Source organism: Euprymna scolopes, chromosome 45 (assembly GCF_053919585.1).
Source record: "Euprymna scolopes isolate OS-2025 chromosome 45, ASM5391958v1, whole genome shotgun sequence".
NCBI lineage: Eukaryota > Metazoa > Mollusca > Cephalopoda > Sepiida > Sepiolidae > Euprymna > Euprymna scolopes.
In genome coordinates, this window is record NC_136526.1 from 52,450,194 (window position 1) to 52,474,247 (window position 24,054).

A 24,054-nucleotide genomic window follows, 5' to 3' on the forward strand; every position below is an offset into this window, starting at 1 on the left:
ATCATCCACAATAATATATCAATCAACAGCAGCCTCAATAAATACAAAGCAGCTTGTTTGATCCTTCAATACAGAAACATGCCCATACTAGAGCTGGGATTAAGTTCTGCACAGGTTCTGTTTCATCCCCTAAAACCCCCAAGATTATCAGGCCCATTGTGAATGGATTATTTCCTCTGAACAACGTGAGAAAAAATTCACCGTCCGTGATCAGGTCTTAAGAACTCAATACAATGCAAATGTATGATTTTGCTGCCCTTGGAAGTTGGATCCCACGTTTGGGTTCAAGAGCGCAAGAAGAAAGCCAAGTGGCTCAAATCGAGCACTATCGTCAAGGCCTTACCACACAAGCAATACCGCATTCATATGCACCACTCAGGGAGGGAATCGCTGCAAAATAGGCGATTTAAAAAAAAAAGTGCTCGATTTCAATACCAACCACAATAATTCCTGCCAGAACCAAACACCCAATCAAGAATGACAATTCCTCGCCACAAGACCTGCACCATACCGGTCCAACAAGCACTGATGCAGCAGATATACGCATTTTCAGGCCCAATGCATATGTTCAAGGGATGTTATGGGAATTGAAAAATCTACAGCCATTTAACAAACCTGGAATAAATCGTATCCATGTATTAATGGTACTCTGTTTATTACAGCATAGCGAATCTGTACAAGGGGAGAGAACTCTTACAATTGAAGAGTTCCTACTGTCACACTCTTTTTTATTACAGATTGACTGATTGCGCCATCCACTGATACTACAGAGCTATTTCTTCTATGTCAATTTATATATTTAAAAAAAACTGCTAATAATGATTACACAAAATACATTTCTGAATTTATTGAAACGAGAATTTACCTTTAAACATTAGAGGGCAGAAGAACTTTATTAAAATAATATACTTAATATCTACAATTTCGTATATACTATAAATATCTCCATATTGTTATTTTATATCAAACTAGTTATAATGCATCTTTGATAGCTTATCGCTTACTTCCAGTATATCTGCACTGAAATGTACTTTCATAGTTATATTGCTACCTTATTTCTATACTGAATAGATCTGTAACTGTTTCTCTCAAAAACCGAGCAAATGGCACTGCTAGCAATGCTACTCATATCCAATTATATCCAATATATATTTTGCCTCCAGGACGACTGCCTGTGTCTGTTTTGCATGATAAACATTATCCCAAATTTTTATACTCTTAAACACTACCTCAAAATCTGTATATCCTAATGCGTATTTATACTGTATTCTGTAAGTTATAATCATCTCTCCTAGAAACTAACCAATTGCTCTTCTTCCCAAGCTGTTATAAAATTACATACATTGAACATACCTTTGGAGAGGGGTTTAGTTTTCGGTCCTTAACTTTAGCAGGCGGATCTTTTAAAATGTCTATACACACTAAACATCTACAGATTTGTATTGCTAAGGCATGCGTATATTCTTATCCTGTAGTTTAGCTTTAAAATAGATACTTGTAAGCCATAATTTTGTATGTACATTTAATTATAATCTATATTGAATAGCAATCAATATATCTCGTTTCCCTAAGATGGGGGAAAGCATTACAAAAAATAATACAAAAAAAAATGAGCTGATACTCTGTTATACAAAATAAAATTTTGAATTTTAAACAAAAGGTGTAGTTATCTTTCCTCGTTAGAAGTCAGGAGAACTTTAATATTATTTATAAAATACCCTCCCCTCTAGTCAAGAGGATGGTGCTTTGAATATAGACTCCAAGTCCGTACATATCTGTCTGATTCCTTACAGCAAAGTGGGAGATAACCAGGCATGTTAAGTGGTGAGAGGGGATGGAGGAGTGTAGGTTAGTTTCACTTACTGCTAAGATATCCAGGGTGTTTGCTAGGAGAAATGATTCGACATCACCTAAATTAGTTCTAAGGCCATGGATATTCATGAATGCAAGCATCAAGGGAGGAGGCAAATTGGTTTTGTTTGAGTTTAAGTCTCGTTTAATCATAATTTTTTATTGAACTGTCATGTTACTTTATTTAAGAGTTTCAGTTTAGGGTGAGAAGTGCTGGACAAAGTGGGTGTACAGAATACCAAACATGCAACGCTTGTAAACCATCAGCCGTCTCCTCATCTACAGGATTGTGACCTTGGAAAAGCCCATGTGTGACATGGCACTAGAATCATTCTGATATTATACAACTGGTGATGGAGCAGTTGTTCCAAGAGCTATCAAAGAGTTAGGGCTCCTGTACTATCAGTCAGAAACAGCAGCAAGAAACTGTCAATCCAGTACCCTCAACCCATCAGACAAAAATCAACCTACTCCAATTCCATTGCCATATATGGCACTCAAGCACCCCAAAAGTACCCAGTTTTAGGAGATATGATGTGACGAGAGCAGGGAATAGTATTCATTGCCCTAGTTAGAAAACAAGCTCGACCACTCGGTGTTCCTGTCAAGTCCTTCTGAGCGCACTTTTGCATCGGCTAATAGGCAAAGAAGGAGTATGAAAGCCAGGTGATAGACAGAGCCTATCTACTCCTTAAGCAGTTTAGGTTTGCAAACTGGTAATTTGTTCGAGTCACCAGCTCTAGAAAGGTCGTCGTCCAGGTTTGAAGACGCCCCCCTTCCCTAGGTTTAGCTTCAGAGTTTTCCTTTACCTGGATGAGTCCATCAGGGGGTTTGCCCCATACTTGGATCCTAAACCAGGTATTTCTGCGACCATGGGTAGTTAATGTTAATGGGTTAATTATTTAAGGTAAAAACAGAATATACTTAAAAAAAGACATTACTCTCCTCTCCATTTCACTTTTACTGGAAGATGGGGACAAGTAAAAATTCATACAGTGGAAGCAACTAAATTTGCAACTGGATGATTAGAGATGGAGGAGTTAATATTTCGTTAAAATATTGTTCATATGTTGGTTTAAGAATAGGATAACATGGTAAAGTATGATTAAACTGATATTAGGTATTAAAGTAAGATTTGATGGTCGAACTCTGGATATTAAAGACATAGTAGAGATAATAAAATGTATCTAATCAATATAGATTTAAAATAGTGGCATATCAATGATTTGAAGTACAATTCAGTACATGTATATCTAGAAGTAAAGTATAAGCTATGTCGTATTCAGTATAATTCAGTATAAATAGAAATATGGACATTATTACAGTAGATGTGAACATATAGAAATCGTAGATATTAAGTATATTAATAAAGGTTGCCAACTTTTAACGAAGAAAGATAACTTCGCCTTTTGCAAGCAAGATGTCTATTCACATTACACTTGAACTTCTGCATGTCAGTACAGTTGGGAAAACAGGAATCCGAAAGGGAATTCAAGAGTTTAGCAGTTCTAGGAAAGAAACTATTAGAGTAGAATGCCATCTTACATCTAGGGATCTCTACTGTGTAGGGGTGGGACTTGGCTGCTTGTTGAATTTATCGGGGGTATTTACGTCAAAGGGGATACAAGTGCTTGTAGTTCGCCAGAGCATCTACCATTAAAATACTTGTAAAACAGGCAGAGGGATGCAACATTTCGTCGATGGGACAGTGGTTGAAGCTTGGATGACAGTTCAGGACCTATCAGGTTGGTGACTCTCTTTTGATCCATGTCCAGGAGTGAGAGACTAGTAGCAAAAGCACCAGCCCAAATGTGACAACAATATTCCATACATGGGTCAATGGTGGCCTTGTAGAGGTACAGGATACTTTCCGGCATAAGTAACTTGCTAGCACGATAGAGAGAGCCCACCTTTCTTGCATCGGAAGTGGCAATGCTCTCAATGTATCTATCATAGTTCTATGGATTACATTCTCATATATAATGATGTGTTTTTCAACAGTTCTTTCAGGTATATGTCTCACATGTGTCTGTGGAAATGATAGGTATAGTTTTCCCTTTTTTTCCAAATTTCTTATTTTATATTTATATTTTTTTTACTATTTGGGAGATTCTAGGCAAGAAAGCATTTTTGTATATCACCAGTATAGATAGATCTTTTTTGTCAATGCTATATTTATCAAGCATGTGTCAAACTTCATTCCTCAGACAACAAAGATATGTATACTTAAGAGTTTTATCTATTTATATAACAGAACGTGGACGTACATATATAAATACATACAAATAGCAAAAGGACGTTACTATAAATATAAAGAAAAAGACTATAAAAAGAAACGTATGCAACAGACAAAAGAGCTTGGGAGCACACTCAGCAACATATTCAGGAGCATGTTCAAGAGGGCAGGCATCAGAGAAGACGTGCACATACAAAATCGCCTTTTATTCAAGAAAGTACGTGGAAATAAATGTCATTGTTACAAAATGAAAAAAAAGAGTTGACATATTTCTTATCCCATGTTACTTGTGACATACTCTGCTACAACGTGTTGGGTCCACATGTGTAATATAACAATTCTCAATTGCTTAACCCACTATTTTATGAACTCAAAAGGCAATGGCATTTTATGATTCAAATCAGGGGAGATCTTTTAGGGCTTTTAAATGTGTCGTCAAATGTAATTTCTCAGAAAATGAAGATCTGCATGTTTACCAGCAGAACGTTTTCTCTTTTTTTCAAGTGTCCTATATATTCATATTTGCTTCTGCAAGATGCCAAGCAGTAAACTTACGTTAGAGAAACACCAAAGGGGAGATGTTTATAGGATTCTAACCATCCTTATAAAAGCAATTAGTGCATAGATTCATATGCTATGCCAGAAAAATTGTTGCATTTTCTTTTTCAAATTTTCTCATAACTGGGAAACGAGCATCCTCCTGGATATATTTCCACAGTCAAACAGATATGTAGGTATGCATTTAAGTGTGTATACGCTTGTGTCTTGTCAATCTTGATTTCTCAACAAATGAAGACCCACATACTTCACATGAAAATGGTTTGTCTCCAGTGTGTATAGAAATGTGGTTTGTCAATCTTAATTTCACGGAAAAGGAAGATCCGCATATCTCACAGGAATATGGTTTCTCTCCTGTGTGTATACGCATGTGTCTTGTAAAACTTGATTTATCAGAAAATGAAGACGCACATACTTCACAAGAAAATAATTTCTCCCCAGTGTGTACACGCATGTGTCTTGTCAAACGTGATTTTACAGAAAATGAAGATCCACATATCTCACAGAAAAATGGTTTCTCCCCAGTGTGGATACGCATATGTCTTACCAAATCATTTTTCCGAGTAAATGAGTATTGGCATATTTTACACTTAAACTGTTTCTCACCGGTGTGTGTACGTATGTGATTTTCCAGATTGCCTCCCTGAGAAAAAGAAGATCCACATATTTCACAGGAAAATGGTCGTTCTCCTGTGTGTATACGCATGTGTTTTGTTAGCGTTGATTTCTCAGAGAATGAAGATCCACATATTTCACAGTGAAACGATCTCTCACCCGTATGTACACGCATATGTTTGGTCCAACTTGCTTTATCACAGAACGAACTTGCACATATTTCACATGGAAATGGCTTGTCACCAGTGTGTAGAGTTATGTGCTTTGTCAGTCTTGATTTCACAGAGAAGGAAGTTTGGCATATCTTACAGGAAAACCGTTTCTCTCCAGTGTGTGTAGGCATATGCCTTACTAAACTTCCTTTCTGAGAAAATGAACATCCACATATTTCACATGAAAATGGTTTCTCTCCAGTATGTACACGTATGTGTTTTATCAAACCTCCTTTCTTAGTAAATGAATATCCACATATTTCACAGGAAAAAGGCTTCTGTTCCGTTAGCTTAGACATTATACCTGTAAATAAATAGGAATTAATTTTAAAAAAATATAAGGAATTATATTCTTTTAAACTATCATAAAACAGCTTAACATTTTAGAAAACTAACTTCCCTTAATAAAGGTTTCTTCTAATCTTAATTTGAAATTGTTTCCTACAAATAGTAAATGCTTACTTTATAGAAATAGTTTAAACAATGTTTTACTCTTCAGAAATGAGAAGAGATGAAAACATTAATATGTCAGTCAATATTATATGGTATATATTTGAAAGAAATGCAAAGAGTTGAAATAAACACAATACAGATTATGACAATGGAAATAGTATTCCTGTGATATAATAACATAAAATTATATTTATTAGCAAGTAAACCAGAATGATTGTTTGGGCCACTGTCATATCATATTTATTTCCTACCAAGTCGGGATTCGATCATAGCATTTGATGCTTTAGTTCTCCATATTCGCACAAAATTTGCTGTCTCGGTGTTTTAGCTTATACATTATACCTGTGAATAAATAGAAAATTATTAAAAAACACAAGGAATTATATTATTTAAAATTATTATAAAAGCAACATAATCTATATAATTATAAAACTCAAATGACCTTGTAATGAGTGATGTAACCCACTTTCTGGTTTACGACATCTGGTTGCGCATGCGCGCATAAACATTAACCCATAACAACGTGAACAAATAAACACAAATCGCTTCTTTTGCAGATTTTGACCTGCGCACTGAAATATGAACGTTATTTCAGAATTATTATTTAACATGGGAAGAGTGGGGGTGTTTTTCTTTATTACAACTATACTGTCGCTATTTTCTTACAACAGAACAACTTTAACCCGTTGACAAACACAAGAACAATTGTAGTAAAGCCAAGACTACTACTACTAATAATAATACCTCAACTACTACTACTCTCTATCCGTCCCTTTTCCTTCCTTCATTCTTTTTATTTTTTGTTTACATTTCTAGATACAAAATAGTTGTGTGAGAACGGTGAATTTTTTTACCCATTTACTAATCTGTTTCAATATTAGTTTCATTTTATTTTATTTATTAAGGTTTTATTTTTTGCTTCAGGTTTTATTATTTTTTTTAGATTTTAAGTTTCTATAACTTGGTTGAAGGATTCCAATATGGGTTTTTCATTCTTATATTTCTCATCGGTAGATTCATGTGCATTTTTGCTGCTAAATGACTTTCGTCGGCGTTCGATTCATAGGAAAACCATGTTTAATTTTTTATTTTTGAGCAATTATTCGGGAAAATAGGTAACTTTACACGAATAGGGAGGATTTGTTTTTTCATGTTTGAGTGATCCGCCTGTGGTTTTTCATTTTAATATACTTTCATAAAAATGATTCTGTTATGTAAAAAAAAAAAAAAAAACTATTTTCTTTACATCACAAGTGCAACGCTCATACACGAATTCCATAACTAATAGAACATACTGACCCAACAGGTCACAGGTAGCCTAGTATATTATAAATCCACATTTCTGGAAACTAATTTTCTAATTTTAATTTATTTGAAACTACAAAGAATAAATATTCATTCTAACATTAATCGATCGCTTATTTTATCGAAATAGTTGAAACAAGTTGTTGTTTCATACAATCAATTATTTGCAACTACAAATATATCTCGGCTGTATTTAATTCTAATATTTAACAATATTTTATTTAACCTTTATGAGCTTCATCAAACTTCCTTTCCATATTCCCTATGTGTAACAGACACATTATTAGTCACTTGCAAGCGACTATAAGTCACTCCGTCTGTCGGTCGGTCTGTTCGTAACACTTTTGTGCTTGGCTTTTTGGTTAAGATCAAAGATCTGTTGTTAATAGATGCTGTTCTTAGATTTTAAAGCTTTTCTTGACCTTTTATCCAAGATCAAAGTGTAGTATCTGTTCCGGCAGATACTGCAAGCAAAGACCATATGTGGGGCAACTCCACATATAAGACTTTGGTCAATGTAGGGGCAACCCTTCATACTAATTGTCGCGATCCAGCTCCCATACTCCTCGGAGAGTTGGTCCCCATTTTCCTTTCACTCCTCACATTAAAAAATCGGCCTTGTGCCTAATTTGCTCGGTGGGGGAGGAAATAAATACCACTTTTCTTGGCGTTTTGGCCAAGTTCAAAGTGTAGTATCTGTTCTTACTACATGCTGTACTTATTGTGATATAAAGTGGGGGATCACTTTTCTGTAATCATTCAATCAGTCAGTCTCAAAGTCATTCAAGTCATTTTCCAGGTCATTCAAGTTGTTTTTTTTAGGATTCCAGTTATTTTTTAAGCGTTCAAGTCATTCTCAAGGTCATTCAATTCATCCTTAAGTTCATTAAAGTCATTCTAAGTCATTTACGTTTTCTTTATTTGAGTCATTTCAGCCCATTTTTCGGTCATTTTAGTTTATCTTTAAGAATTTCATGTCAATCCTGCATTCATTCATTACACGAGAGCATGCGACTAATGGCTATCGGCCTTATTAAAATACAATGAATTATTATTAGTTAAAAAACGACAAATAACTGTGTCTCAAGCCCCAAACATATGTTGTGTGTACATATTGAAAGGATAACGGGGATTCAGAACAGAGGAGGATAATGAGATTTATATACTGTTTACATGACGACAACTGTGACGATTCTTTTATCCTATTACTAGTGGAGGTACCCTGCATTGCCCAGGTGTTTCAAGATGTTTGTGCTCTAAAATCAAAAACAAAGGGGGCGGGTAAAAACAGTGTTGGTAGGTAAGTAGGATCAAACCGGAAGCCCTCAGGTGAAGTTGGAAAATAAAATGTGAAAAAAACATGACACGTTAACCGCTCAGCCAGCAAGAAAGAGTAACTGAAAGACATTTAAATTTATTTAAGTAGGAAGAGAATTGACAGGTGCCCGCACTTGATGACTTAATGAGATCAAATAGAAGTCGCAGTTAATATTTTTTGCAGGTCAGTTTTTAATGAGGTCAAAATTCGGTTTTTTTGTTTTTACCACACTTTGGGGAAAAACAGCTCCCTGTTTTTTTTGGTTTTTTAGGGGAGTGTCCAGATAAAAGCAATTGTCTGATATGACGGTGAAAAGCTGACATTGACCAAATGTTTACATCACTTTCCGGAGACCACCCGGCCGTGGGCCAGGGAACTGCCGAGTTGAATCCAGTTTCACTTTTTTATACTGAAAAGCGAAAAAAACATGCAGTGATCTAATAATCTGGAAAAAATAGCGCTTGAACGTCGGGCAAATTAAATACACACGTGACCCCTGTTCGTAACTTGTAGATATCATTTAGACAGCATATAAAAAGTTTTAACAAGGAGCGAGCCGACCGAGAAACCGGCGAAAAAAGCCTTCTTCGGACATACACAAAAAGAAAACATACATACACACATTTTCGCTTTTATATTTTATATTTATAGATTAAAATGGAGATGAGACATTTATGCAACAGTTCTCGTTAAAAAATATAGAGGGGAGGTACATTATTGATGATGATGGTGGAAGATGCATAATACTTGAAGGGGATTATACAAATGTTCTTTTACATGATGATTCGACAAAACACATTTACCTTTTCAGTTGGTCGAATGACGACAGACGAAGACAAGTTTACAAATATTAGATGTTTCTTTTTCATACCAGCTGGATGATTGATGATTGTCAGGGATTCAAGTCTTTACAACTACATGGTCTCCTCTTCCTTCCTTCTCGTTTCCAAGAGGGCATCAGCTCTCACTAAATCACTGTCCGACTCTTGTCTGCTAAATCTCTGTGACTGTGACTCTGATCCTCTCTAACTCTGAACCCTGTCTCAATATATTTGAAATCTCTTTTCTTGATGACGACAGAGGCACACCTTTGCCACGTGAAGTTTATTCATATGAATTTCCCTATGTATGTCCAAACACACATTGGGCAAACAAAGAATTCCCAATTTTAATTGTCCAATATCTAACCTATTTGTTAATCATTAAACACGTATTGTCCATTCTTTTAACTGACATAAATAATATTCAGTTATTTCTAAAAGAATGACCAATTGACTGCATTCATAATGTAAAAATCTATCTCTGACAAAAATAATATTTAGTTATTTGTGAGAACACTAACAATCGTTCTGCCTTCCTAGGATTTCAATACGTTTTATTTTTAAAGTTTTCTTACTGGGTTCAATTCTAACCTTTTCCAAATTTCATTTTGAAACTTATCTAGTTTGCCTTCTTTCTTACTGGGGTCTGCCCCTTTTCATCACATATATTGGAAAGAAATCACTTTCTATGAGAAAATAAATCTCTTAATTTTTACCAATCAATCTCTTTAACAAAAAGCAGAGATGCTGATCAGCCATTTACAGACGAGTGTATTAAATACAAAAAAAACGTTGGTATTTAGAGAGAGAATGGACATACAGATTTTTACAAAGGAACTTGAGAGAATCCCTGCGACCCTAATAACATTAACCTATATTTTAACCAAACTTATTCTTTGGACCACAGTTTTATTATACAGAGTGGGCCAAAATAAGGGTCCTATCTTTAAATTTGAATAACTTCCACAAAATAAAAGTTAAACTCACCAAACTTTATGTGTGTGTAGACTGACCCTTCCGAGATTTTTTTGAAATAAACAAAACAAATTTGGGCCAAAAAACACTTCTTAAAACTTACATGAATTTATGAATTTTTAAAAATAGGACCCTCATTTTGGCCAACCCTGTATTTAGTGCCTGCTAACTCGGAATTCAGTCGCAACATGTCTCTGCAGTACAGCCGCACAACATTTGATACCTCAGTACTCTGGATTCGAGGTCCTGGATATGACCTTAAACTATATCCGATTATGAGGCCCCAGTTTGCAGGCTTTGGGGAGTGTGGAGCCACCCCTTAATTGCCATTGCTCCCAGGTTTACTCTGACCCAGAGTGGTAGTACCTGTTAAGGTCCCAACTATGGGTTAAATAGAAACCGACTTGAAAAAGACAAATATATTCTATCAAAATAAATTTCTTCTGAATCATTGGATTCGGCATTAAATAACCTGAAAAGGGTTGATATGCCATAAAAGAAAAACAACCAAATCTGGATTCGATTTTGATTCTTTTATCATATTATTAAAACGGAGCTGAGACATTTATACAACAGTTCTTGATAATACCGATAGAGAGGGGGGTACATTATTGATGATGATGGTGGGAGACGCATAATACTTGAAGGGGATTATACAAATGTTACTTCCATCTTGTTCATCTATACCAAAGAAAGCAGGAAATTTAGACACAACTATGGAGCATCTCCAACAAAGACATGAACGATTCTATAAGATTAAACAACAAAATGAAAATAAATACATCAAAGAAAACATTGATCGCAAGTGAATGTTTTATCTGTTTCTCATTTAGCATGCGGTTTGTTGATTTAATTGTTTAAATTATTGTTTATTTTTATAGTTCCAGTCACACACAAAGAGATATGGGGTTTGGTAAAGAGATGGCTTACTATTGGTTAAAATAAAGTATTTTTAAAGACAAAAATGTATTTACCATTTTATCTGCAAGTGAAGTCATAGCTTGTCAGATAGAGCAAAAAAATAAAATAAATAGTCATTCCTTAGATTAAGTCAACGTTTTCTGGGACAAAAGCAGAGAAGAAATGCCGAAAAATATTACAATATTTGAGACTGCCAATGTAGAGTTGAATGTAATAATCAAAGAGGAAAGCCCCCCCCCGTGTGTGTGTGTGTGTGTGTGTGTGTTTGTCGTGTGGTCATACAATTACCTTCGGATGTGATCTGAGAGAAAGAGAAATTAAAGATGGCAGCCATAGATTTATAAGGTGTACTCGTGGAATCTCACGAGATCTCATCTTCCACTGCACATATATGGAATGGGATCACTTTTCTGATAAAATGTCTGTTCGCAGTTGAGAGAGAAAATTGTCAGTATGAATTCTAGCTGGACTTTGTCAGCCAATAACAAATATTTGTTGAAGTTAAAACAGGCACTCTATAAATCCCTATGGGCATTTTCAACCAAGAAATGAACGATTCTATGAGATTTCCACATTCCATAAATAACAAAAGGAAAAAAAACGAAGGAAAACTTTGTTAATCATAAATAAGTTAATGTTTTCTTATGCGATTTTCTTTAAATTATTGTCATGTAACTTTTAATTTAGATAGTCTACTACTTTCATTAAAACATGAATGAGACTAATCCAAATTAAATTAATTTATGACAGATAAAATCTCACCTACCTTTACTGGCTATCAGTCTTTAAAAACGATTTTACAAACTAAGAGATACCACTAACTCGTTCGTATTATTTGGATCATTCAGACTACTGTTCACATTGTGAGTGTAATTTTTACAACATTTCAGTCGATGTAACCTCTGCCCTTCTTCAGCTGTATCTCGTCAAACTCAGGAATGTCAAACTCTGGAATTTAGACAGGATATTGAACGGAACCCTTTATTTACTTCACAGAGATAGCTTGATCTCATTTCGTCAGCCATGACTGGATAGATAGACTAAGTAATTTGCAACTGTATTTTTCGGTCACCAACACTGAGAATCGAACCTTCAATGTTCAGGATAATATCAATTTTACAATTGCTTTTTATAACTACACTAACCACTGTGCTCCGGGTCCTTGCACTGCATTCGGCAGAAACATTTGTGAGTTCAACAAGATACACCTGAAGAAGGTCAGAGGTTACATCGACTACAACATTGTGAAAAAGACACTTAAGATGAGAAAAGTAGTCCAAATATTCCAAATAATACCAATAACCTCATCTCAAAAATTCAGAAAAAGTGTTGAGCCATTCTGTAGAAGAAAAATAGCAGTAGTAGATCCAATATGAAAATAATCAATGTATGGCGTGATCACCTAGGGGAGCGATTTTGCTCCGCATTGGGGAGATTAAGACCCCCATAAAACCCTAAGTAAGGCCGGGTAATTATGCTGACATTGTCTGTTAAGCGTTAACTGGATCCCGGACAGCGGCAAGTAACCTATCAAATGGGATGGATTTATTGAGTTTTTGTAAAGCAGACATATATTTTATTGTTTGGGACAAATGACAGATGTCAGATTAATGTAGAATGAAATCATATGTTGGCTTGGCCTGACGAGCCCATGCTCAGGCAGTCTGGCTTTCTGCGTGCGAGGAGTCAAAGTGTTAATCTTTTGAGTATGTGAATAGCATCAAGTTGTGATCCAAGATTCGCAAGCCTGGCATGGGTGCACACACACAAAAGATTCAGGAATTCCCCAAGCGACGTGTTAAGTTCTGATTGGTCTGGGGAACAGCTTAACCCACCCCATCACTTTCCAATATAAGCAAATGCCCAAGCTGAAATTAGATCGAAGCCAAATCTCGAGAGAGGCGCATGCTCCCAAGAAACGCCACCCCCTCTCTATCACAGCTGCCATCGTGGAAAATGAAGAATAAGATCTTGACTGTTTTCTGGTGTAATCGAACTAAACAGACGTACATATGTAAACACCTGTAATTTTTGTGAATTAACTTTTTAGTAGATTATACCCCCCGAGTCTGTTTTTTTTTTTTTGATTTGCATGAGAAATTAATTGATTTTCAGTGGGAATTGACATGAAGCCTGCAGCGCTGAGAATGTTGTTAAGCGCTCCCAGAGAAGACAGTCATCGGCCATTGCAGTTTCAACAGCAATGGTTCAGTTGTGTCAAGACGGACACTGATAGCCAACTGACTTGAATCCAAAATTCGATATTTTTATAATGATGTCGGAGGTTTCTCATTGATTGATTGTCCTAACACGTAGTTATAAATAAGATCGTCTAAATTCTGGGAGCAATATTAACAACGAATTCATGTTCTTTTTTTGTGTCATATTATTAGAACTTATCACAGAATGTATCAATGTCACTAGGAAAGAATCACAGAATCTGAGTTTTTAATTAAATAAAACAAGATCAAAGTGAGGCTCTTGCAAAACTAACTGACCAAATGAATATGCATACAAGGATCAGATATCAAAATACCAAATTAAGAGATGGGTAACCAGTACAAATAAAATTATATGAATTTTCATTGATCAGTTAAATAAAATATGGACCAACAACCTATGAGCAACTTTGATGCAGTCAAATTTAAAGTGTTTATGCTGGTAGATGACATTACTATTATAAGTTTACTAAAGATAAGAAACTATAGTAAATAATCGTTTCATTGATGAACTTTAGTAAGAATAAAGAACACCATAAGGGCCCTTTAACTGTGATAGGTTAAAAGAGGCTGGCTTATGTTTCTTTGAGATGTGACTTATGCTTATCAACTGTGGCTCCTTTAGGTTGGCAATATTGTGGCCACTGCACCAACACAATGCAACCACTGTCATCCAACAGAGAATGTTTTTCTTCAGCAAGTGTTCGATAAAGGAACTTGGAGATCATGCACACACAAATTCAAGGTTAGTAGAGAACAAAGAAAATACCATGTCGGACTTGTTCACATATATCAAGCTACTGAATTTCTTAGCTGTTTTTTTTCATGTTGTTTTTTTAAATCGGAATTCAAGAAATTGTTTAGATCATGTCCAAAGATAAAAGAAATCTATAACGAATATATTAAAAAAAGTAAGAATTTTTTTCATATTTAATTGTTGATAAATGTCAAAAAAGATTTTTATGTTTTCATTTGCCGATTTGTGATGGCAACAAAAAGAGAAATTCGTGTTTTAATGTTGCCGTTATTTGAAATCCAAAGACATTAAGAATTAAAACATCAACTGGGGATTGTGCAGTGAAGCCAACAAACGAAAAAAAAATCAAATATACAACAAATGTTACCATAAAAGCTACTTTTGTATGTACCTGGCTCATTATTTTTAAGTAGTTTTAAACGCTTCTTTTTTTTCATCTCGAATATTCACTTTTTACAAGATGTTAGCTGACAAAAATAGCCACCACATTCTTCATGTATTTTTTGTTTGTGGACTTCACTGTGGAATCCCCCAATAACTATTTCTGTAGAATAGAGTCTGCCAAATGATTGTGAAAAATGGACTGCATGTTTCCATGTCGTCAGTTAACTATACAAACTATGGAAAAGCAGAAGCGACTTAATGATTTTTTAAAACCTTTATCTTCTTCAAACTGCAATTAATGATTAATCTTTGTCATAATTTTGTTAGGTTTTAAGATTTACACAGTTGAACGATTAATAATATCATAAACATTTGTATATTAAATATGAAATACGGTTTTACGCAATGTTCATTTGCTTAGCTATGGGCTTCCATATTTTGTTCGGTAAAAAGAGACAGAAAATATAAGGGAGGCCTACAAAATGCTTAATATTTGTGCAATAATATTTTCAAATTGGTTTTAATCTGGTGATAAAATAGCTGACAAGAGTCATGTTTATATTAAAACTTAATATTTAAAAAAAACATTTAAACACAATTAATTAAAAATCTATGTTGTAACGGAACATTTTGAAATAATAGAATTTTAATCGTTTTAATCTTTTAAAAATTAATTAATTTTTAGGAAGGTTTTTTTTTTGGCAATTCAACTGATTATAGTATATATTAACTCGAAAAAGCGCTATTAAAAAAAATATTAAATTTATATCATTTTTTTTTAATTGCAATTTCAAGGTAATTTTTTTGTTCAATATGTGTATTTAATTTTTTTTTAAATAAATGTTTTTCTTATTAGAACTCTTATGTTTCATAATGAATAGACATTTCGATAGATTTAAATATATTTTATTCAAATTCGAAAAAATAAATAAGGGGGGTCACGCACTAAAAAAATATTTCCTCTCATATATTTTACAAAAACTGCATTTTATATGTAATTTCATTCTAAAATAGATAAGTATCGAAACTTTCACGAAAATCTGACGATTAGTTGATTTTTGGTGAATTTATTAAACACGGGTATGTTTTCACGTTCAAAATGCTTACTACATGGGAACGTTATTTTAAAGCGCCAATTATGTAAACATGATTTTCGTCTCGCAATTTCATTATTTTCGTTCGATGAAAAAAATTGTTTTTTTAATTATTACTAGTTTATTTTTCCCTTCTTCTTTTAAATGGTACAAAAGTTATACTGATAATATTAATTTATAATAAAGTTACATCGTTTTACATATAGGGGGTAATTCTGGAGTGGCTTTTGGAAGTGCCTACTGTATAAAATAAAAAGCAGCATTCAAAACAATCTAATTTAAAAATATTTCAACAAATTGTTTAGCCTACGTTTACCTGAGAAAATAAAAATAAAAAAATAAGGTGCAACTACGCTATAATAATGAAATTCGGAAAACGAAAAGTGTATTTAAAAAATTAGTATCTGCACACTTTATGTATCAATTTCAACTCTGCTCTTTAGAACTCCAGGTCCTATTCCCTCTAATATATATATATATATATATATATATATATATATATATATATATATATATATAAGAGGACAACAAGAGTATGAAATGAAGACACAAAACTATATATTGGTAGATATAGAATGGATCATTTATTTAATAGAATACAGGCAAAATTTGGGGGATAGAAGGGACTCTTTATGCCAGGGTATTTCGAAGCCTAATGCTTCTCATCAGAAGAGTAGAGAAGGCGCTAAGTATATATATATATATATATATATATATATATATATAACGCAAAAAGACTTGTAAAAAAATGGTGGAATAAAGATAGAGGGATAGTTTGGAAAGCCGATTTATCATAATTTTTCTTGTAGGTTTCCGACTACTTTTTTATTGCATTTGAAAGATTAAAGACTAAAGTTAATTTTCCAAAGGAAAAAAAAATATTTGTACACGTGAAATAAAAAAGGTTATGAAAAATGTTTTCACAGCAAGCTAACCAATCCAGCTAAATTTTGAAAGTTAAATAAATTCATTGTAAAAATCTTTTGAAAGATAAATATTAGTTTTCTGGACCTATTTTAAAGATAATTAGTAAAGTCCTAAGATAGTTTTTTTTTGTAGGTTTCTGACTACTTTTGGATTGTATTTGAAAGACTAAGTAAATTTTCAAAAGTTAAAAAATACTAGTATATGTGGCAAAAAAGTTATAATGAAAAATTTAAGCTAAATTTTGAAGTTAAATAAATTCATTGTAAAAATCCCTTAAAAAATTAATATTAGTTTTCTATGTCTATTTCAAAGATAATTAGTAAAGTCATAAGCTATTGAATTAAATTAAAAAAAAAAACTTGTTTGTACAAAAGAATAGCTTTATTAGCCCCCAAAAGCAAGAATCACAAATCACGATAAACATAAGTTTTGTAAGCATTTATTATATGGAATCCCAAATGTCAGAAAGTCGAAAGGCTGTCTGAAAATGACGTTAGGTAGTTTAAATGAGGTAGGGTGGTGCTTGTTTCCCCCCCCTCCAGCTGGGCATCTGTACATTCTTATTGTAAACGTTTGTATCATTTTTACCATTTTTTAATTTGCTTATTTTTCTAAGTTTCAGCTTTTAAATTGAAAAAACAAATATTTCTTTTTCAAGATTATATCAAAATTACACCGAAAGTTTCACATTGATTGAAACGAGGAATATATTTGAATGTTACATATAAAAAAATATGCCAAACATGTAATTTTAAAAATAAATGTAGGAATATTTTTTGTAATTATAATTTTTGTGTGTAAATATTAAATAAGCAATGCTTAAATCAATAATATCAGTAGTTCGAGAAATTAATTTTTCTTCAAGTTATATCCAATTAATTAATACGGATTTTAGGGGCTTTTTTTCGTAATGTTCCTATAAAAATTAAATTTTTTTTATTAATTGTTAAAATTTATGATGCGTTATTTGCATAAAAAAAGCAAAATTAAATTCATTCCTTTTTTTACTACTGGAAATTATAACTTTAGCAAAGGTATTTTTTGTTTAAACAAAATAATATATTTTAGCTAAGATTCAAATAAAAATGATGGGTTCATTATATTCCGTGATCATTATTTGATAAATACTGAGGGACTTGTGCAGTTTAATCAAGACATTTAAAAATATCGAAAAAAGGTTATATCGTATGTATCTATTATGGAATGAAGTTTTCAAAAAAAAATCACTTCATTTCAGCAAGTAGTTCATTTTTTAAAAAAAATTTTTTACAGCGAAAAAACAATTTGTTATGATATCAAGCAAATGGTTTCATTTTTAGGAAGAAAAGCTAGTATTAAAAATGGGGAGGGATTGTCGGTGCTTTAAACTGAGTTATCTCCCCGTGGCATGTTAAAAAATTCCAAGATGTCTACCTTCACCACACTGTCATAAAAACGTCTTTTTCCGCTGTAAAAAAAAAAAATACTCGATCAAATCAGGTGAATTTTTTTTCAGAAATCTTCAGTCCAAAACAGATACGTACAATATAACCTTTTTTCGATATTTTCATTTTTTAATGCGTTGATTAAACTGTACAAATGTCAATGCATAAAATTTCATTAAACTTGGTTAACGTACCTAATTTAATGGTATCTATTTAATTAGCATGTCAGAAGTACTTAAATATTATCGTATTATTAAAAAAAAACAAAAAAAAACACGAGTTTTCGATCTTTATCGTAAAAATCGCTCGTCATATTTCTTTGGGAAGACGTGACATAATAACAAGGGAAATAATTCAGTTATTCTAAAAACAAGGCATTTATAAATGTTTTATAATTGTTGTTATTTTTATTACCTCCTCAGAGTTAGACACAAGGTCGGTTTTTAATGAGGGGAAAATCCAGCTCCCCAGAAATGGGTCACTCTAACAATAGGAACAAAAATAAAAAATTGCCTCAGTCTAGAAGGATTTCTCCTCCACTGATCAAAGTCAGAAATGGTGAAGTATAGCATCAGAACAGATACAACACTTTGCTCCTGTCCAAAAGGCTAAGTGCATTTATAATTGTTGACACACAATTTATTAAAATATTTATAATGTGCTATTTACCTCCCCTATGGAACTCTCCTGTGTTTTTTAGTGAAAAATTTTATTTTTGCCAATTTTCATAAAAAGTGTTTTCTTTAATATTTTTATTTATCTATTTCATCGTTTTCCGTAATTTTTGGATATATTCATTATTGTAACATGACAATTAAGTAGAGACCATTGATTTGTTTTGAAATTCAATATTTTAAAATTTCGAAGTTCGCTATTATAGTGTACTTGTGCGGTTAAGCACACTTAAAAAAATGCATTCACTTCTTGTTCTAAAAAGTAACAAATAAATCAATAAAACCCCAATTATGCACGCAAAGCAAAAAAAAAAAAAAAAATTTGGAGGCGCAAAATATTTTTAAAATATGCCCACGCAAATTCTGCGGGGAACAAAATTTAAAATGCGTTTTGTTCGGTGGACGTAGTTGAAAGCATACCATGTGACAAAAGAGCGTACTTCTCGGCCAATCAACACTCAGAGAAAGATTTAATTTTCAAAAACTTTTTTTCTCACATTCGCCTGGGAGCCAATCGACAAATACTTTAACAAATTGACTCAATCACTCCCTCGGCGCTCCACACTTTTGCATTCATCACTCTTCGCTCACCGCTCACTCCTCTATTAACGTCAATGACTCCGTAGCTACATATTTTCTGCCAACATGACAAAACACGATTATCCACATACACGCACACTGTGAAAAAAATTAATTTTCCCTTAAAATCCAACGACTGCTCAGTCGAGAAAAGGAAGCAATGTGCACCTACCTTAAGTTGCGGAAGAATTGCCCCCTTCCGCGACGTGACAGTCAGTTAACAATTGCTAGCCAGCAAAGCTTAGGTAATCAAAGAATAGCTTTCCGGCACAAATGCATCTGAAAAAAAACTTGACCACTGGACAGAATCTCCCTTTAAATAACCAAAAGGTCATGTGATTAACTGTCACCTGACCTGTGGAAAAAAAGCTTTAAAAAGGCAGAGAAGGCAGGACAATCTCTTTTTTGTTAGTAAGCAAGGTAAGTGCACACCGCTCTCCCTCTCTTGAGCAATCATTAATCCCCCCCTTTTTCCCAACACACGCATGCACACACACAAAGAAGAGCTCATCCACACACACACACACACGCACTGCGAATAATGCAGATATTCAGCCGCACGCAAGAACATTTACCTTCTTCTTTATTTCTCCTAGCACACACAAAAATTAAGCCTGTTTTCTCACTGAGAAAACAAAGGACACTCTCTGCCCTTTTCTTGTAAAACTATGAACAGTCTCAAGAACTGTCTATCCAGACACACCTTTTGGACACAAAAAAAAATGATTTGTCTGTTACTTGTTATTTTTGTGTAAATAAACACCGTTTATTTCACATGTTTGATTTTATTTTATCTTTATTTTATTTGTGGTGGAAAAAGGGATCTTAGTAGACCTGAGTACCACTACAACACTTGCACTAATAATAATAATAATGTTGTCACATTTTGCATCTGCCACTAGTCTCTCGCTCCTAGACAAGGTTCAAAAGAGAGTCTCCAACCTGATAGGTCCTGAACTGTCATCTAAGCTTCAGCCTCTGTCCCATCAACGAAATGCTGCACCCCTCTGCCTGTTCTACAAGTATTTTAATGGTTAATGCTTTGACGAACTGCAAGCACGTGTACCCCCCTCGACGTAAATACCTCTGACAAACCTGACAAGCAGCTAAATCCCACCCCTTCACAGTAGAGATCCCTAGCTGTATAAGAGAGCCTTCTACTCCAACAGTTTCTTCCCCAGAACCGCTAGACTTTGGAATTCCCTTCCGGCTCCCTGCTTCCCCAACTGTACTGACATGCAGAAGTTCAAGTGTAACATGAACCGACATCTTGCTGCCCATCTCCCTACATAGTACCCCTGTAGCTTATGTCCCTGATAGTAACCCCCTAGATCAAAGTGGCAATGGACCTTGTTTTGGGTGAAAATGTAATTAAAAATTTTTTTTGGTACTACTGCACTTACTGATCCGCGCTATTTTTTAAATCGTATTTCCAAGTTTAATTAAAGTTTTATATGTTTGTTTTTTTTAATTCAATTATAAGGTTAAAGTATAGAATAGTCACAAAACACCCTCCCCTCCCCATGTTAAGAATGGCTTTTTAAATAATAACGTTGTTATTTCAGCACGGATCAATAAGTGCACTACTGCACTGCACTAGTACCATTTTTTTTTTTTTTTAATTGCCAGGAAAACAAAGGGACATTAAATTTAATTCATAAAAAACACAAAAATGAGCGACGAAAACAATAAATTGAAAATTATACTTACATTATCTTGCATATCTTTTGTATTTGATAATAAATAATTTTATGATGGAATCTCTTTGAATGCTTGCTTTCGTTTTGTTATCTATAGCTTTTGGACATATGTTAAAATGGTTACAGATCGTGTGTATTTAGTAATAGAAAGACATCTCGGCATAATCGTTATTACCCACAATGCAATAGTCGATTGGTATTTCCGCCCACTTACATGCGTAATACCTTGAACCCAACGAGAAATATCGAAAATGTCCTTAAAATTAGAATGTAACAAACATTCAAAGTATTACATATAAAGTGGCTTTCGTTGAGATTGGCACTTCTTTAAGCCGTCCGGCGGAAGTGACGTCAGATAAATTTTTATGTACGGATGGCCAACACTATATAATGTAGCTTTTTTTTTTTTTTTTTTCAAGCAAGTATAAAAATAGAATAGAAGTTTTATTCGGTTTTTATTCGAACTTTTATAATAAAAATTTAATAAACATATTTATGCACTGTTGTTTTTAATAAAACATCAGAGGTGGGTTTGGGGGGGGGGGCTAGTGCACTTACTGATCCGCGCTATGTTTTAAATCGTATTTTCAAGTTTAATTAAAGTTTTATGATATGTTTTTTATTTAATTGTACCTATTTACAATGCCTCTCCACGGGACAGAGTTAGACATCAGGGTTGTTTTTTAATGTGGAGAAAAGGAACAAAAATAAAAATTGTCTCAGTCGTGAAGGATTTCTCCTCCACTGACAGAGAACAAAAAATTGAAGTGCAGCAATGCAGCATCTGAAGAAGTGAAGAACAGATGGTATTTATTTGCTCCCCCACTGAGCAAATTAGGCACAAGGCCGTTTTTAATGTGAGGTAAAAACCAGCTCCCCTAAAAGTAGGCAAAAAGGGGGCACTCTGGTTACCAAAAATAATAATTGTCCCAGTATAGAGGGTTTTTATTTAAATGCTGCCCACATCAGCATTATGTGGCACAAGGCCGGAAAGTGGGAACCCCGCAGGCTCCCCTAAAGGAGGGGCACTCCTGCAATTTTAAAAATTGCCTGAGTAACCCCGTCGGCATTCCCCGGTCGGGGCGCCTCAGGCAGCAAGCAATAAACTTGCCCCACCGGAAAGCCCGGTGGCAAGGCCTGGGAGGGTGGACCTCCTAGGTATTACCCAGGCGGTTCCCAGTATAGAGGGTTTCCCCTCCATTGACTGGTACAAATTATCTTAAGTGCAGCATCTGCCGGAACAGATACTACACTTTGATCTTGACCCGAAGTCCATGTTTTTTTTTTTTTTATTATTTAATTGTAAGGTTAAAGGGTAACATCCCTTGAGAGCGTATGATCGTTATATGAGAAAATAAAGCTGTGTACGCATTATAAATGTTTCTTTTCTGTGTCTTACATTATACATTAGTACATTAGGGGTCATTTCGTATTAAAAGTTTATTTACTGCACCCATCTGCTGAACTAGAGAAAATCATGATTTAAATGTGTATGTCTCGTGTAAATAACTAACGCTGAATATCTAATAAGACCGACCAGACGGGTGATCAAAAAGTCAGATCGAGCGTACCGGAAAACGAAATGAGACCAAATTGAGAACTGGCCTTTTTTTTTTTTTTTTTTTTTTTTTTTTGCTTGAAATTGTGAAAAATAAAGGGGGGGGGTTAATGATTGCTCAAGAGAAAGAGAGAGCGGTGTGCACTTACCTTGCTTACTAACAAAAAGAGATTGCCTTGCCTTTTTAAAGCTTTTTTTCGCAGGTCAGGTGACAGTTAATCACATGACGTTTTGGTTATTTAAAGGGCGATTCTTCCCAGTGGTCAAGTTTTTTTCCAGATGCATTTGTGGCTGGTGCCAGAAGCTATTCTTTGATTACCTAAGCTTTGCTGGCTAGCAATTGTTAACTGACTGTCACGTCGCGGAAGGGGGCAATTCTTCCGCAACTTAAGGTAGGTGCACATTGCTTCCTTTTCTCGACTGAGCAGTCATTGGATGTTAAGGGAAAATTAATTTTTTTCACAAACTTTGCGCTTTTCGGATTATTTTGTTATGTTTTATTTTCTTGGTGGATATTACCGGTTAAAGTATAAAATAGGTACAAAATACTCTCCCCTCCCCATGTTAAGAATGGCTTTTTAAATAATAACGTTATTATTTCAGCACGGATCAATAAGTGCACTAGTACCTTTTTTTTTACATCACGTGTTTTCCAACACGATTTTGTTTAACAAAATATTTATGAACTATATATATATATATATATATGAACTATTTATGAACTATATATATATATATATATATATATATATATATATATATATATATATATATATATATATATATATATATATATACAACTCTAGAAAGGACACATCAGTATTTTACACCGTCAAATCATGAATATTACGAATTATTAGTTTTAAAATAAAAATTATTAAAGTTTTAAAATAAAAAAATATGTAATTAATATAAAATATATTATATAATTGATATAAAAGAATACGAAAATTTGTTCCATTCCTATCTAATGGGTGGAGACGTTGAGAGAAAGGGCACACATTTCCACGAATTATTAAAAGCATAAGACAACAATACACTTTTTAAGAAATGTTTCATTTTCAAATTCGTTTTATTTTGTATAAATTTATATTTTGTTACGTGGTCCATTACTTCAGATTTGTACGGGTTCAGAAGTTTAAGTAAAATTAAATTTCCTCGCCCCAAACAAGATAATAATAATAAAAAAATGAAACAAAACCCCACCTTCTTCTGATTTAAATGCACTGCATTTATTTTTTAACAAAAACAATAAGGTGATTAAACAAAGGTCCAATTGGTGAGAGTTCTTTGGAAGTCATTATGACTAAAATGTTAGGTGAAAGTCTTTTGTGGAATTCATGAGTTTTGAAGGATAAAGTCCTGTGTGAAAATAATAAGATTTATTTAAAGTTTGTGTTTATCTGGCGAAGTTCGCCTTGCTTTAAGTCCCATGAGGAAAGTAATTCGAGAAGAAAGTGATATATTGCTATC

At 33.7% G+C, this 24,054-nt stretch overlaps 1 long non-coding RNA gene across 1 annotated transcript; it reads right to left on the bottom strand.

Moving 5' to 3' along the window:
* Window positions 1–4,278: 4,278 nt before the first annotated feature.
* On the bottom strand, window positions 4,279–22,884 carry LOC145269641 (uncharacterized). Its single transcript, XR_013865152.1, has 2 exons — window positions 21,034–22,884; window positions 4,279–5,776 (listed from the first exon to the last, which is right to left on the bottom strand). It is a non-coding gene; the product is annotated as an uncharacterized LOC145269641 (long non-coding RNA).
* Window positions 22,885–24,054: the final 1,170 nt, after the last annotated feature.